Consider the following 14846-nt stretch of genomic DNA (forward strand, 5'->3'; position numbering starts at 1 on the left):
CGAGTTCCTACTAATTATGTTGCTTCCTTTTTCCTTTCTGTTTCCTCAGGGGGGGAGCAGCGTGTATACCAGCAGAAACACACTCACAGTGGCTTACACACATGCACACATGCTTACACGGTTCAGAATCTGCTTATTCGGGTTAAAACGCGTACACCCATGCAAACAGTGTTAAACATCTCCCAACACGCTCCCACATGCTCAGTCTGCCTTACACGAGCGCACACTGTCTTACTCGCGCTTCACGGCACGCACACGTGCGCATGCACGCCCAGTAAGAAACTTTGGTGTAGGTAACAGTGTACACCTTCCATTTCTTGACTTTCCCATGCTTATGTTGTGGCACTCCTCTTTCCATGATATGTGTCTGACATCTGTCATGTAACTCTGACCTCCAATGAACTGCATTTCTTTCTGCCATTCCCCCCTGTTATGTCACCTATCTTCTACTCTGTTCCTCCCCCTTCTGTAACTCTTACACTACTCAGAATGTGCTCATTTGCTATGTGACAGTGGAATTCAGTATCCTAACACTCATTTGCATCAGATTGCCTACTAATGCTTAGTTACATCTCTTAGACTCAGCTTCCCCCCTTAGCAACCACTACACGGTGGCCATGTTGTTTTGGTCTGCTGGTCCCTGCATTGAAAATCCATGTATTGCATAAAACCCACATTTGTGGGTTTATAACCTTCATTTTTATGTATTATGCAGCGCAGCCCGTTTGCGCGGGGCTGCACTGGGTTTAAACATCGGCGATCGCCAAAAAAAAAATATATTTTTATTACTTTTGCATCAGGTTACCTTGCCAATGGCCACATATTTGGCCATTGGCATGCTGCCTGACACATATGCACCATTTATTTGGAGTTGGCATGGCTCCATTGTGGTTTTTGCAGAAACGTACTCAGTTGTCAACTGAGTACATTTCTGCAGCTAAAACGGCTCTTACACGGGCTGTTTTGGGCTTCCTGGATCGCTAATCATCCTCATTTGCATGCTATTCGGCTGCAAGTGTGGTAATTAGCTTATCCATGCCCACTCCATGTAAGAGACATTTTAGCTGGTCTCTTACACGGACTTTGGGCTGTTCCTGGATCGTGAAGGCTGCATGGAGTCTTACACTACTCTTAGACTATGTGCAAGCCTTCGTGAATCCTGCCCATGGTCTAGCTGACAGAAATGGCTTTAAAGATATCTTGTCATTGAGGCCATAGGCTTTATGTGCCTGTAGCTTCATTATCCATTTACATTCTCGTTCTTCTGTGTAATTTTTAATATTACCTAATCTATTTGTTGTCTTAATTAATTCTAGGACCCTAAACTTAAAATTATGTGTCATGCCACAATCAATAACATGCTTCGCTAGAGCATTCCTTTCATCCTCTTTATTAATGGCATATAGGTGTTCCCTTACACGTTCTCTCAGAGTCCTATTTGTTTTTCCCACATAGAACGATCTACATGTTTGACATTGAGCTAGATACACCAAATTTCTAGATTTGCAGTCTGCATAAAATTTTAAAGTATATTCATATCCATTTTCTGGATGAATAAACTTGTTATCATTTGTCATATAGGCACATTGGTTACAACACCTACAGGCAAAAGTACCTAACCTCTGAGAATGCACTATTTCATATTTATTCTCTTCATAACATAATAAACGTTTTAGTGATTTCATATTCCTGTAAGTAATTTCTGGTCTATTCCCAACTAATTCACTCACTTTATCATCTACAGTTAATACTCTCCAGTTAGTATTAATAATTTCTTTAATTTTCCTATTTCTATTCGTGAATGGAATAACTAATCTATTCTTATTTTTACTTTTATTTTTATTTTTGTTATTTTTTTCACCATAATCTATTCCCCTTCTATCCATTGGCCTTCTATTTTTCTGAAAGAAAGGGGTCCCTTCTTCCATTCTTAATATTGTATTCTGTGAAAATATTTCATCTATCTCTTTTTTGGCATATCCTCTATCTATAAAATTGTCCATTAATATTTCCTGTTGCTTCTGGTATTTATCATCATGAGTTGTCAGCCTAGATGATCTTAATACTTGTTTTTTTAATATATTTGGATAAATATGTCTTGGATGCATACTACCACGATGCAATAAATTATTCTTCCAGCATGGTTTCCTATACATATTAGTTGCTATTCCATCAGCACACTTAGATAATCTCACATCCAAAAATTCTATCTCCTGTTTTGAACTCATACATTCAAGCTTTAAAAAACTTGTTGTACCATTCACATACATAACAAAGTCATTCAATTCTTGTTCAGTGCCATTCCACGCTAGAAACACATCATCAACGAAACGTTCATAGAATTTTATGTGTTCATTAAATGGAGTATCTCCCAATATGCCAACACTAAGTTGGCATATGAGTTCACACATGGGGTCCCCATAGCTACCCCCTTTCTTTGTAAATAGTATGTGTTGTCATATACTAGGACATTGTTACTCAATACAATATCTAAAAGTAACATTGATCTCATAATTTGATCTCTTGGAATACCTTTCTCAATAAGTAGTAGCCTCACATATTCCATCCCAATAGTACTGGGTATAGATGTAAAGAGAGATACCACATCCAATGTAACCAATATGTCATTACTTATATCTGATGCTGAAAAAACATAATCCGCATAACTTTCTAAGAAATGTTGAGTATCTCTTACTACTGATTTTATTCCTTCAACAACAGGTTTGAACTGCTTTTCTAAATAAATAGATAAAGGTTCCGTAATCCACCCACCCCTGAGACAATAGGTCTCATGGGTGAGTTTAATGCATTCTTATGCACTTTCGGTAGTCCCCTAAAAGCTGGAATAAGGGTTTTTTTCTACCAAAAAAATATTTGTACAAATTCATATCTATCATACTACTTAGTAGTAAGTCATATAACTGACTTTGTACTTCTCTAATAATTTTGTTCAAGGACATTCCATTTAAAGTTTGATAGGTCTCATCATCCATCAATAGCTCCTTCATTTTATTATCATACATTTCTTTATCTAATATTACAATGGCACCACCTTTATCTGCCTGCCTGATCACTATTTCATTATTTCGTTGTAATTGTTTGACAGCTTCATTTTCATTATAAGTTAAATTATAGAAATCAGGTTTATTGGCATAACTTTTATAAAAATCAAATAGATCTTTTTCAGATGCCCTTTCAAATGCATCCAATACTGGGTGCATCTGTGGTACAAAAGTAGAAGGTTTCCTAAAAATATCAACATTTTCAGCAGTATTATCTTCCCCAAACAACATGTAGTAGATTTTTGAATTTCTGCTCATAAAAATTAGTTGAATTCCTAACCGATTTTACAGTGTATACTCTTAGTTGTTGGTAGTTTGTTCTAAGGGCATAAGCTGGCAGATGATTGCTTGGGGAAATAGACAATGTACAGGAAGAGGGATAATTGGTGAGGTGGGATACTAGGATCCAGTCTAGGGTGGACTGGCAGGTAAGATCTTTCTTGTATCTTGTTGGACTATTAATAAGCTGTGAGAAACTATACAGACTAATACTATTTATGGAGGAGTTGCAAGCAATGGTCTGTCAATCTGTATTTACGTCTCTTAAGATTATTGTTTCATAATTTATTGTTTGGGATGTCCAGGATAATATATCTTCCAACAGTGGTATGTTGTGACCTGCTGGGATATATATTTCTATTATGCAATTTATTTTTGTTGTGCTGAGGGTCAAAAAAGAGATTAGTACCTCAGCATTAGAAATGATAGGTATATTACCGGTGTAGGGTGTGATATTGAGTTCAAAGGGATATAAAAGGGCTATCCCTTCCCCTTTATTTTTAGGTCTATCTCATCTGGTTATTGCAAAATTTGGAGGTATTATTTCTGAGTCTTTTACATTGGGGTGTAGCCATGTTTCAGTAAGGGGTAGTATGTCAGGTTTATTTTGATCCATCCAGGCATGCAGTAGGGTTATTGTATTACGTATACTTCTAAGGTTCAGTGTTAGTATGTTTAGTCTTTGGGGTTACTTTTAGGGTTAGGATTAAAGGGTGGGCCTGGGTTAGGATGTATGTTTCCACTTTTAAGTAGATAGGTAATGAGGAATGAATGCCATGGGATGCATTTTTTAATACATAGGTGATGGTACTAGTGTCAAGTGCAGTTTCATAGGAGGTGAGGAGGCCAATTTCTGGATTGAATAATATGGGAGAGTATAGGGGGAGAAGCTGGGAAGAGATGTGCGAGAAGCTGTGTTGTTTATTGGTGAGATGGTTAGAGGAGGTCATTGACGTGTATTGGTGTGAGGGGGTATGTCAGGATATAGTTGTAGTGAGGTTGGGAATTCAGAGTAAAGATGTTAGGCAGGTTAAGATGAACATGTCTAGTGTGAGGGTGGGTTTAAAAATAGTAGAAGTGGTATTTCTATGTTAGAATGAAATATCAGGTGTAATTAGAGATTTATGTTATCTAGTGATATGCGAGCAGCTTAAGGTAAGGTTAGAAATGTGTTGTGCTCAGCGTGGGCATTGACAATTTGGATAGGTGTTTTGTCTTGTGGCTTGTGATATGGAGGGGGGAGATGTGACTTGTGAATAATAAATTTATGGTGCAGTGTTAGTTTGATGTGTGTATTTATAGGTGGAATGAAAAAATAGTTGTAGTAGGAGAGGAGGTGGTAAGCCTGGAGTTAATGATAATATAGAGGTGTTGTTTGTGTTGTAAGAGCTGGAGTATAGTAAGACGCAAAGAATTACAGTAGGGGGAATGAGACTGAAGGTGATGGAGGAAAGGGAAAGCAGATAAGCTTGGTTCAATAAAAGTAGATAAGGTATGAATGTGATGTAGGTGTGGACAGGGTAGAGTTGTATATAACTGGATAATGGAAATTAGAGGGAGTGGTTTGCTGAGAATATGAGTAGAGGCTGTTGTGATGTGTGGTACATGGGGGCCGGGTAGGGGAGCAGAGTATGCAAAGTGAATGGAGCTGGATGAACCAGACTGTAGCTATCAGCAGAATCCTATCACTGGAAATGTAAGTAGAGTAAAATAATCAGTAATTAGACTATAAAGTTTTTAATGACAAGAATGCAAACCAGCAGAATCCTATACTGGACATGTAAGTAGAGTATAATAATCAGTAGTTAGACTATTATTGAGCATTTAATGACAAGAATGCAAAGGAAAGGGTAAAAGGAAGGGAAAAGCAAGGTACTGTGCTTTAGTATACAGTAGGGTTTGCTAGATATCACAGAGTTAACACAGAGCAGTGAGAGGGGGTAAAAAGGAAGAAAATTTAATGGGATGACAATTAATTGCAGAGAAATAGAGATGAACCAGGAAGGATGATAGTAAAGGTGGTGCCCAGTGGTGTGCAGAGAACCTTACAAAGAATGCATAGCTTGCAAGAGAGTGATAAAATGAATTATCTTTAATTAATAGCTTTTTAGGTTGTATACAAAGCTGATTTGACAGGTTTTAAGCCTTTCACACATCTCTTTTATTTACTTGGAGAGGGGGACAAAGTAACTGACTTATGCTGACCTAATTTCTTTTGGATGCAAGGAAGGGGAAATCAATGTTCAATTAAAAAAGCACCCTGCAATTACAGAGCTACAAATCTGTTAGTGTACTTGCACGTATGGAGTAGGTACTTCTCAGACCAATCATTTTTTTTATTGGCTGCAGTTATATTCCTTAGCCTGCTGAATACTCTTAAAATGATATTAAACAGAATCATTTGATTCATCAAGCCCCTTACTCTGAGGTGACTTGCTTTTGCTGAATTTACTCTGTCCCATCATTTAATTCTTGGGGCACCTCAGATTCAGATCTCCATTGGATTGGGCTTTGGTTTGGCTAGTTGCTAGCAGCTTACAGTCCTATTGCTCTTTATCTGGTTTTGTGCCCACCCCCCCCATTCTAGTCCCCTAGAAAGAAGTCAAGACTCAGCCAGGAGGCTCTTTTCACACCATCAGAGTCAGATCCTCGGATATGAGGCAGAGAGTAGACCAATGAAACATGAACTGCAGCAGAAGAGTGTCATACATTTCCTTGCCTTCTTCTGTTGTCAGGCTGAGACACTGTCAAAAAGGACAGAAGCAAGTAAATAGCCTATTTATTCTGATTGGATCACCTGTGTCCTGATCCATCCAGCAGACGCAGTGGTCAAGAAATGCTCTAAGGTCCTACTGTCAGAATCAGATAAATCCATAAATAATCAGGGACACTTAAAATGCTAAGGCTACTATGATGAGATGTTGACAGAATACAAAAATGTGAATTAGCATGCATTTTTTGAAGTAAAAAGACTATAACCTGAACTATTGTAATAATTTATTAAATATAATCCATCACATTTTCACCTAAAATTGACAGTTTGGGGGGGGGGGGGGATTAGGAGGGACAGAGCTGAATTTTGACCCAAAATCAAGGCCAGTTGAAACATATATAGCAACATTCTAGTGGCTTGCTTTACTTTCTCAGTGCAGTGCTGGTAATAATAATAATTATTAATAATAATAATAATAATATCCGCAGTGGTAGTGCTGCGGTAGCGTTGTCGCCTCACAGTAAGACGCAGTCTGGTTCGATTCTCAGCTATTGCGTCTTCTGCGTGGAGACATGCGTGAAGGGGCGTACCTTCATTGAAGGTTGTGCGTCAGGGCTGGTAACTCGGCATGTAAAAATCAACTACCAATCATTAGCGGACCGGAGTTCCGCTGTGGCGACCCCTAACTGGGAAAAGCCGAAAGACACAACAACATTGCATGTGTGTGCTGTACAGGAGATGACTGATCTAAGTATGTCAGTTGACACACATATGTCAGGCAGCCACATTGAGATAATGTCATCTTTTATTGCCAGTTACTTATACTATAAATACAAATGTTATTACATTGCTCACTGTGAGAATTTTAACTTCTTTCAATTTCACAATGGTATATTTCATTGCTACTTTTAATTATTTACACTTTCGCTATTCTAATGGTTTGCTCTGTAATATTTTGCCTCTGGTTTGGGTTGTAGTTGAAATGAATTTTGTATCAGCCCAGTTACACATTTAATAAATCATACCTACAAATATATAGAGATTTTTCTTTACTTCGCTCCCTGATTCCTGTCCCATTTCTTATATCACTCCCATACCTCTGCATATTTCTCACTCCTGTTATATTAGTACCTAATAGTGGATGTTGGCATTTATTTAACTATTTAATACTTTGCATATAGGGCAAAGATAGTTGATCTGAGCATCACTTGATGAACTGTTAAGGTTCTAATGTTTGCCCTAGCTGTCAAATAAACTTTATAATGACTTTTGTCTTATTGCTATTATTATTATTATTATTATTATTCATAAATAAATACTATTATTGTACTATTACCTTGTATGAAAACAAACTAATTTCCACATTCCTCACTGTCATGAACCAAAATGTGTAACATTGCTGCCAGGCAGATACTGCTGCTCTATAATATAAATGTATATCTTGCTCTTTGTTTAATTAGGTCTATATATCACAGGGCCAAAACATTTTCCTTGCCATTTTTGGCTCTCATGCTGACCTGAGATACTGCAAGTTATAGTATTGATTTGGCTAGCTTCTTACAGAAACTTGAATTTTCTGTAAGTAAACTGTTTTTTTGTTCTTTAGCCAAGACAGTGTTGCTAAAATTGGTAGCAAAAGCACTTGGAATCAGCTTTGGTGGGAGCTTGGGCTGTATTGTAAAAGTTCTTAGATGCGTTTTTATCTGGTTTGTACATAGATATTTTACTGTCTGGGTTGCTATCCTGATCTTTGTTTAATTAACTCTATACATACATCACTCACTGGTCCAAAACATTTTCCAGGCTATTTTGGCTCACATGCTGACCTGACACACTGTGAATAACAAGCTGTACTACCTGATTTGTCTGGCTTCTTATAGTGCCTTGAATTGTCTGTTAATAGGCTCATAAGTAATTGCTTGGCTAGCTGCTCTTCTGTTTTGCACTTCATTTAACTACTTTATCTGCTTATTTTTATGCTTTAAATCATTTTCAAGTACCCTGATGTTGTACTGTTTACTGATTGCTGAGAACTGCACTATTGAGAAACTTTACTGGCAGTGTTGCTGTGTAATTTCTTACTTTGTATTTTTGTTAGTACTTAATCATTGTATTCCTGTAACTTTGGCCCTGCTAACGGCATTCTATACAGTTTCCTATTTTAAGTGCCTGCATAAGTTTGTTGTGTTTGCAAGGCTCTTGGCTGATTCCCACAGAGGTCAACAATGCTTGATGCCCACGCCTGTGTCTCTGAAATGATTTCCTTGCATCTCATGACATCCAGACACAAGCTAAGTGCTTGTATTTAAAAACTCCACAGATCAACTACTGCTTCTTGTTTTATATGTACAGTTATTTGTATTTAAAGCTGAAATTACTGCATTTGCTCAAACTGTCTTGCAATTGGTCTGATTGACTTAATATCTCCTTGTCTAGCTGCGCCCATCCTGGTCTACTTACACCAAATAAACACTGAAAAAGCGCCTCTGCTACAGAGGCGCCCTAGGCGGCCACCTAGTTGGCCTATGCCTAAGGCCGGCTATGACTGTACAAACATGTAAATGGTCATATAGAGGCTGCCGTACCTGTGCTTGCAAAAAGTCAGCTCAAAACAAACCCCAGAAACAAACCACACTGATGGACTCCTAATCTTAAAAAGATATATAACAAAAGGAAAAACTTCATGACCAAAGTCAGAAAGAGCAACTCTCACAATGGCAAGAGCTCACTAATTAAACTAAACAGGAAACTAATATGACTAATTAAGTTGAACAAGGCTAATTACAAGGTCAAGATAGCTTCTCAGGCTAAAGAAAACCACAAGTATCACCTTCACACAGCAGAGTGATGTAGCAAATCTGCTGGCTGATAAATTTAACTCAAACTTACCCACATTCCCCCATGCCACCACTTGTGAAATTCTTACCAACATAACTCACCAGCCAATGGATGAAAGGAAAACTGGATACCACCTACCTCGACCTGGCCAAGCCATTCAATACAATACCCACCTCAGGTATTGTGGCCAAGCTCACCAAATGAGGCATAAATCCCTACAAAACTTGCTGAATTGTGAGTTGGCTCACATATAGGCCCCAAGAAATCAGGATTGGTGAGACCACCTCCAACAAGAGGTAGGTCATTAGCAGAGTACCACAGGGCTCTGTGCTGGGCCCACTCCTGTTTGGCATCTACTTCTCGCTGGTCAAGTTAATGTCAAGGGGCTCTGGCTCACCAAGTTTGCAGATGACTGCAAATTGGGTGCTATCATAAATTCCCCCCATGACACTAACAACAAGAGGGTCTAATGCAGACAAATGACTGGTGCCAAAGTCATGGATTAAAACTCAGTGCAAAGAAGCACATTTAGGAAAATGTCCACCCAGGCAAATTACTCCATTGAGAAGATGCCCCTATGAGTTGACATATTAATTAGAGATCTAGGAACATATGTAGTCAGTAATTTGTCTAGCCTTTGACCAAAACATAATTGAGGTAGTAAGAAAATCATTCTGTGTTGCCCACCTTATAAGTAAGGGTATGACATCCAGGTCAAAGGAAATTATTGTACTAATCTATCCAGCCCATATCAGACCCATAATTGAGTATAATGCCCCCTTTGGCATGTACCTGACTAGGCATATGCAACAGCTGGAATACCCACAGAAGTCCCTCACCAAAATAATCCAGGGTATTAACATGTTGCCTTATACAGACTGCCTTAGAGCCCTATCTCTATCTTCAGTCTCCTACAGGTTGTTTAGAGACAATCTGTGCTTGGCATAAGGCATCATTTGATACAGCCCAGATGGAGCTTTTTCACATCCACAAAGCAAGCAGAACCAAAAATACTAGATCCAGGGATTTGAACTTCCCTTGTGACTTAAATAAAACATGCTGGTGAGACACATACGTAGCTCAAAGGATCTCCATTCCTGTGAAAAAGAGTCCGTCCCTAACCCTATTCAAATGTAACCTTGACAGTGGATGGGAAAATGAAAATTCATCCCCAGGCTGGCCCCATGTCTCTTACAGACAAAGACCGATAGCAAAATTCTCTAACTAATATTGAATGAGTAATGATAAATTCATCCCTGGGCTGGCCCCATTTTTTTTTTACAGACAAAGGCCAACAGTAAACATTCTCTAACTAGCATACCTTCTCCACATAATGTTTTAGCAACCTCCTAACTAACAGACATTTTCTAGCAGACATCGCCCTCTAATTAAGATGCACATGTTACAAGGGGACACAATCAGGCTAGTTTGTGTGCTAGACTTATAAAGGCCCTGGTGGTTATTAGCCTTGTATGCACTAATGAACCTATGAATCCTCCTGAACCAGTCTCTGTCAAATGAAGTAATCCAGCAATCCATATGGTTCTGTAATATTGTTTTAACATTCCTGGTACCTTTTGGTGACTGCCTAACAACTGAGAGGGTAATGCATGATACACCCCCTCCCTCCTGCCTCAGCCATTCAGGTTCCATTTCTGTGTACTGCACCCAACCCTCTCTCAACATATTTTTTTAACCTGTGGCAAACAGTTGCTACAGTTTATACCCTGCCAGAACAGAGCACTACAATGCTTATACCTTAGTTAAAAAAAATCTCCTTTTAAACTGTAGCAAACTGCTTTCTACAAATGTTGCAAACAGTTGTTATAGTGTACACATTGCTAGCACAGAGTGCTACGGCGGTCATGTTTCAGTTTAAAAAAAATCGTTTTTTTAAACTGTAGCAAACTACTTGCTACAAATGTAGAAAACAGGTACTACAGTTTATATCCTGCCTGCACAGAACTAAGATTGTTAACATGATTAAGTGAACCAACAAGGAGAGCACCAAACAGCTTACCATACCAGTCAAAGCAGAGATGCCCATCTGCAACAGATCTGTTTTGCATGTGAGCTGACCTCTGTGGAACTGGCTACTCCTTGATGTGGTACATAGGCTTATCAGCATAACATTCTACTAAATGACAGTTAAGTATGGGTGGGGACATCTGTGAGACTGCTCATCTTGTGGAATACATGTTTCTTGCAATGTAATACTTAACTAAATGGGGGTACATTAGAACACCCCAAACAGGAGGTGGTATGATAGTATTATGTAGTGAGTTAATATACAACCAAAAAAACAACTGATTTAGCATTGAATAACCATGTACTGGCTTGGAGGTGGGTTGTCATTTATAGGTAGGGCAGCAGGAAAGACTGCAGGTGGATAGAGCACCACTATTGCAGGGAGGCAGTGGTGTGGGACTTTACAGTACAATTTGAGAAAAAACAGGCTTCACCCTGGACTGGAACCCTTGTCTTCATCCTCAGTGTTGCATCGGCTCCTGACAGAGGATCTGTGCCTTGCTTACCATGCCCTCAGGGATCCTGCTATATTTGGCATCCTTCTTCTCAACAAGTGAAATAGTGCAGCCAACACTAGAACAACAGTACTTAACCTACATTAGGAAATAAATTAGATGGAGGGACAGTTCCATCACCCAGCACTTCTTGTATTCTGCAATAAGGATCTCCCCTTACAGGTCAAGCAATGTGATTCCCTAGTGCCCTTCAAACATAGCTTACACAACTAGATAAGTACCCTTAAATTTACTCTGGGACTTACAGGCCTTGCTCTTCTTGGAAGGAGTACTACAGCCTGATGGTCATTAGTGACATGTCACACTTGGCCTCTGGTCAAACTGGCTTATATATCCTATGATACTATAAAGCTTTTGGCATGGGTTGCAGCTAGTAAGGGTGTAATAGGATTGACCGAATGTCACATTAAACAAATAAAAAAATGAAGTAAAGCAGGTATCTGTTTGTAGCCTTAATGATGTTTTGCACTTGGTGGATTTTATTTTCACTGTTCTTATTACTACAACTTTGGCTTTCCAGAAGGATTGTATTAGTAAATCCAACCCATAGATTTATGTGGCAATCTGTGTACCTACCCATATCTCCCCTGCATTGTCTGTGTTTCTCAGATATAGGTTTCATGCTGTACATTGTATAAGTATTTGAGTATTGTCAGCATGATGTGTTATTTTCTCATAATCCACTTACCAAAGAAAATGAAATAAGCCACAAATACTTAAAGTTACTGCTGCAGACCCAAAGTCAAACTCGATCAAAGTAGACAAAACTGTTTTAATATAAAGCGCTTTTCATCTCACTTAATAGTGGGACTTCTTCAGATAAAAACATCACAAACAAGCATTTAAGTATATCCTTATTTCCTGTCATACACCAATCAAAAATACGTTCTACTTAACCTCGTTACAATTAACCCTACAAAAAGTGATGGGGGATTGTACCATTGCTTACAATTGTAATACAAGTTAAAGTGGTGTTATGCTTTGAGTAAGGCATTACAAGGGATGAAAGGGTTAATTGTAACAAGGTTAAGTAGAAGGTATTTCTGATTGGTGTATGACAGGAAATAAGGATGTGCTTAAATGTTTGTTTGTAACAATGTTTTTATCTGAAGAAATCCCACTATTAAGTGAGACGAAAAGCGGTTTATATTAAAACAGTTTTGTCTACCTTGATCGAGTTTGACTTTGGGTCTGCAGCAGTAACTTTGAGTATTTGTGGCTTATTTTCTCATAATATTATTGCTAATTACTTACTGTAGCTATGTCTTTAAACAAGTCATTAATTTTGATGGTTTTCTAATATTAAAGGGTAGTAGAGAAAACACTCTTAATGTTTTAAAAATGTTTATACTTTCTTTGTGCTAGGCTGACCTTGAAGTAAAGTAAGGGGATATAAAGGGGCTGAACCTCTCCCCCTGCAAAAATGGTTGTTTTGTGTTGTTTTACAATTTTGTATAAATGTCTGGGGTTAAAATGTACCTTAGTTACCATCTTTCACCTAAAAATGTAGAAGTTATGTTGTGTACAGAGTTTATACATTTCACAACAAAAAGGAAATAAAAAGGAAAAGTCCTTTACACTCACACTCAGAAGGATTGACAGAGAGATTATATATACTAATAAATGTGGATATATAGATAAATAAATACGTGTGTGTGTGTGTGTGTGTGTGTGTGTGTGTGTGTGTGTGTGTGTGTGTGTATATATATATATATATATATATATATATATATATGTGTGTGTGTGTGTGTGTGTGTGTGTTTTCATTTCAATTATTTAGCACTTGAAGAATATATTAATTTAAAAAAGCCAAGTGACTATGACAAAAGTTAGACAGCAACAATTAATTTCTCCTATTCCTACATTAGCAGACAAGATGAACAGCTGATGTTTAGATGCAGTGGTTAACAGATAGATATGCAGATGAAAGACTTCTTTATCTAGGCAGAAGAAATCTATAGTACTGCTGATATACACTATTAAACTCACAAAACATTTAAAAGATTTACAAATTGATGAGAATAACTACTGTGCAAATTAGGAATACACTTCCATAACTAGTGCTGTGGTCTCCTTTCCAAAGGCAACTTCTGGTGGTCTGATAAAGCACATATTGCTGAGTGCTATATTTAAAATTTGAGGTCAAAGTGTTAGAATGGTGTACCCTAACTAAATCTGAAGCAATGTTTTGAGATGTAGTATAATAAACAGATGAGTTATAGTGTAATATTTGAAAATTTCATGTATTCCTGGGCTGAGCTTAAAAATAATCCAGTAGGATCAGTGCTCGACCCTGTTCAATGAACATATATGATCAAACGAACAAATAAATTAAGTAAATAATAAGCAATTAAAGACTTCTTGTTCTGAAACTGAAATGAATATTGAGCTTAAGAAGTGTACTTGGAATATGATTCAGTGCTCAATAAACATAATTTACATGTTTCTAAAAAATATTTTTTCAATAAACAAATCAAATAAAAAATCGATTCTCATCTTCTTCAAAAAATATCACTGTGCACTGAAACAATGCTATCTGTTGGTGGCCAATCACAAATCATTGTCCCCACAATGCAAAATACATAAGTGTAGTCCTGATTATTATTTATATTATTATGGACCTCATAAACAAGGACATAGGCAATCTCCAAGCATTTGACTCCACCCAGTTCGGGTTTGTCAAGGGCAGATCTTGCCTGCTGAACATGGTTAACTTTTTTGAGATGGTCACCAAGGCATTGGATGAGGGAAAGTCAATACACACAGCTTACCTTGACTTGGCCAAAGCCTTTGACACAATCCCCCACTCGGGCATCATTGAAAAGCTAACAGAATTTGGTGCAAATCCCTATCTCATCAGGTCGGTGGCCAACTGGCTCAGTGATAGGACCCACAAGGTCAAAATAGGTGCCACTACCTCTGATAGCAGACCTCTCACTACTGGTGTCCCCCAGGGATCTGTCCTGGGACCACTATTGTTTGGTATCTACTTCTCAGAGGTCCAGGCAAAGACAAAAGGCCTGTGGCTGACCAAGTTTACAGATGACTGTAAGTTGGGTGCTGTCACTGACTCCCCAAATGATGTTAACATACTTCAAGAGAGTCTCACAGCAACAAATGACTGGTGCCAAAGTCATGGCCTTAAGTTAAATGCAAAAAAATGTATTATCATACAATTCAGCAAAAACACAACCCCTACTGATTACCACATCAGCAGCAGCCCCCTAAGCACACAACCTGTGGAGAGAGACCTTGGTACACAAGTTGACAACAATTTCACATTTGACCATCATGTAGCGGCAGTGGCCAGAAAAGACTTTTACCTGGTTCATCTCATAAGTAAAAGGATTGCATCCAGACAAAAATGAGGTTAGTACCTCTCTGTACTCCTCCCTCATTAGGCCAATAATT

This window comes from Protopterus annectens, chromosome 3.part0 (genome assembly GCF_019279795.1).
Source record: "Protopterus annectens isolate FY-2018-M chromosome 3.part0, PAN1.0, whole genome shotgun sequence".
Taxonomy (NCBI): Eukaryota; Metazoa; Chordata; order Ceratodontiformes; family Protopteridae; genus Protopterus; species Protopterus annectens.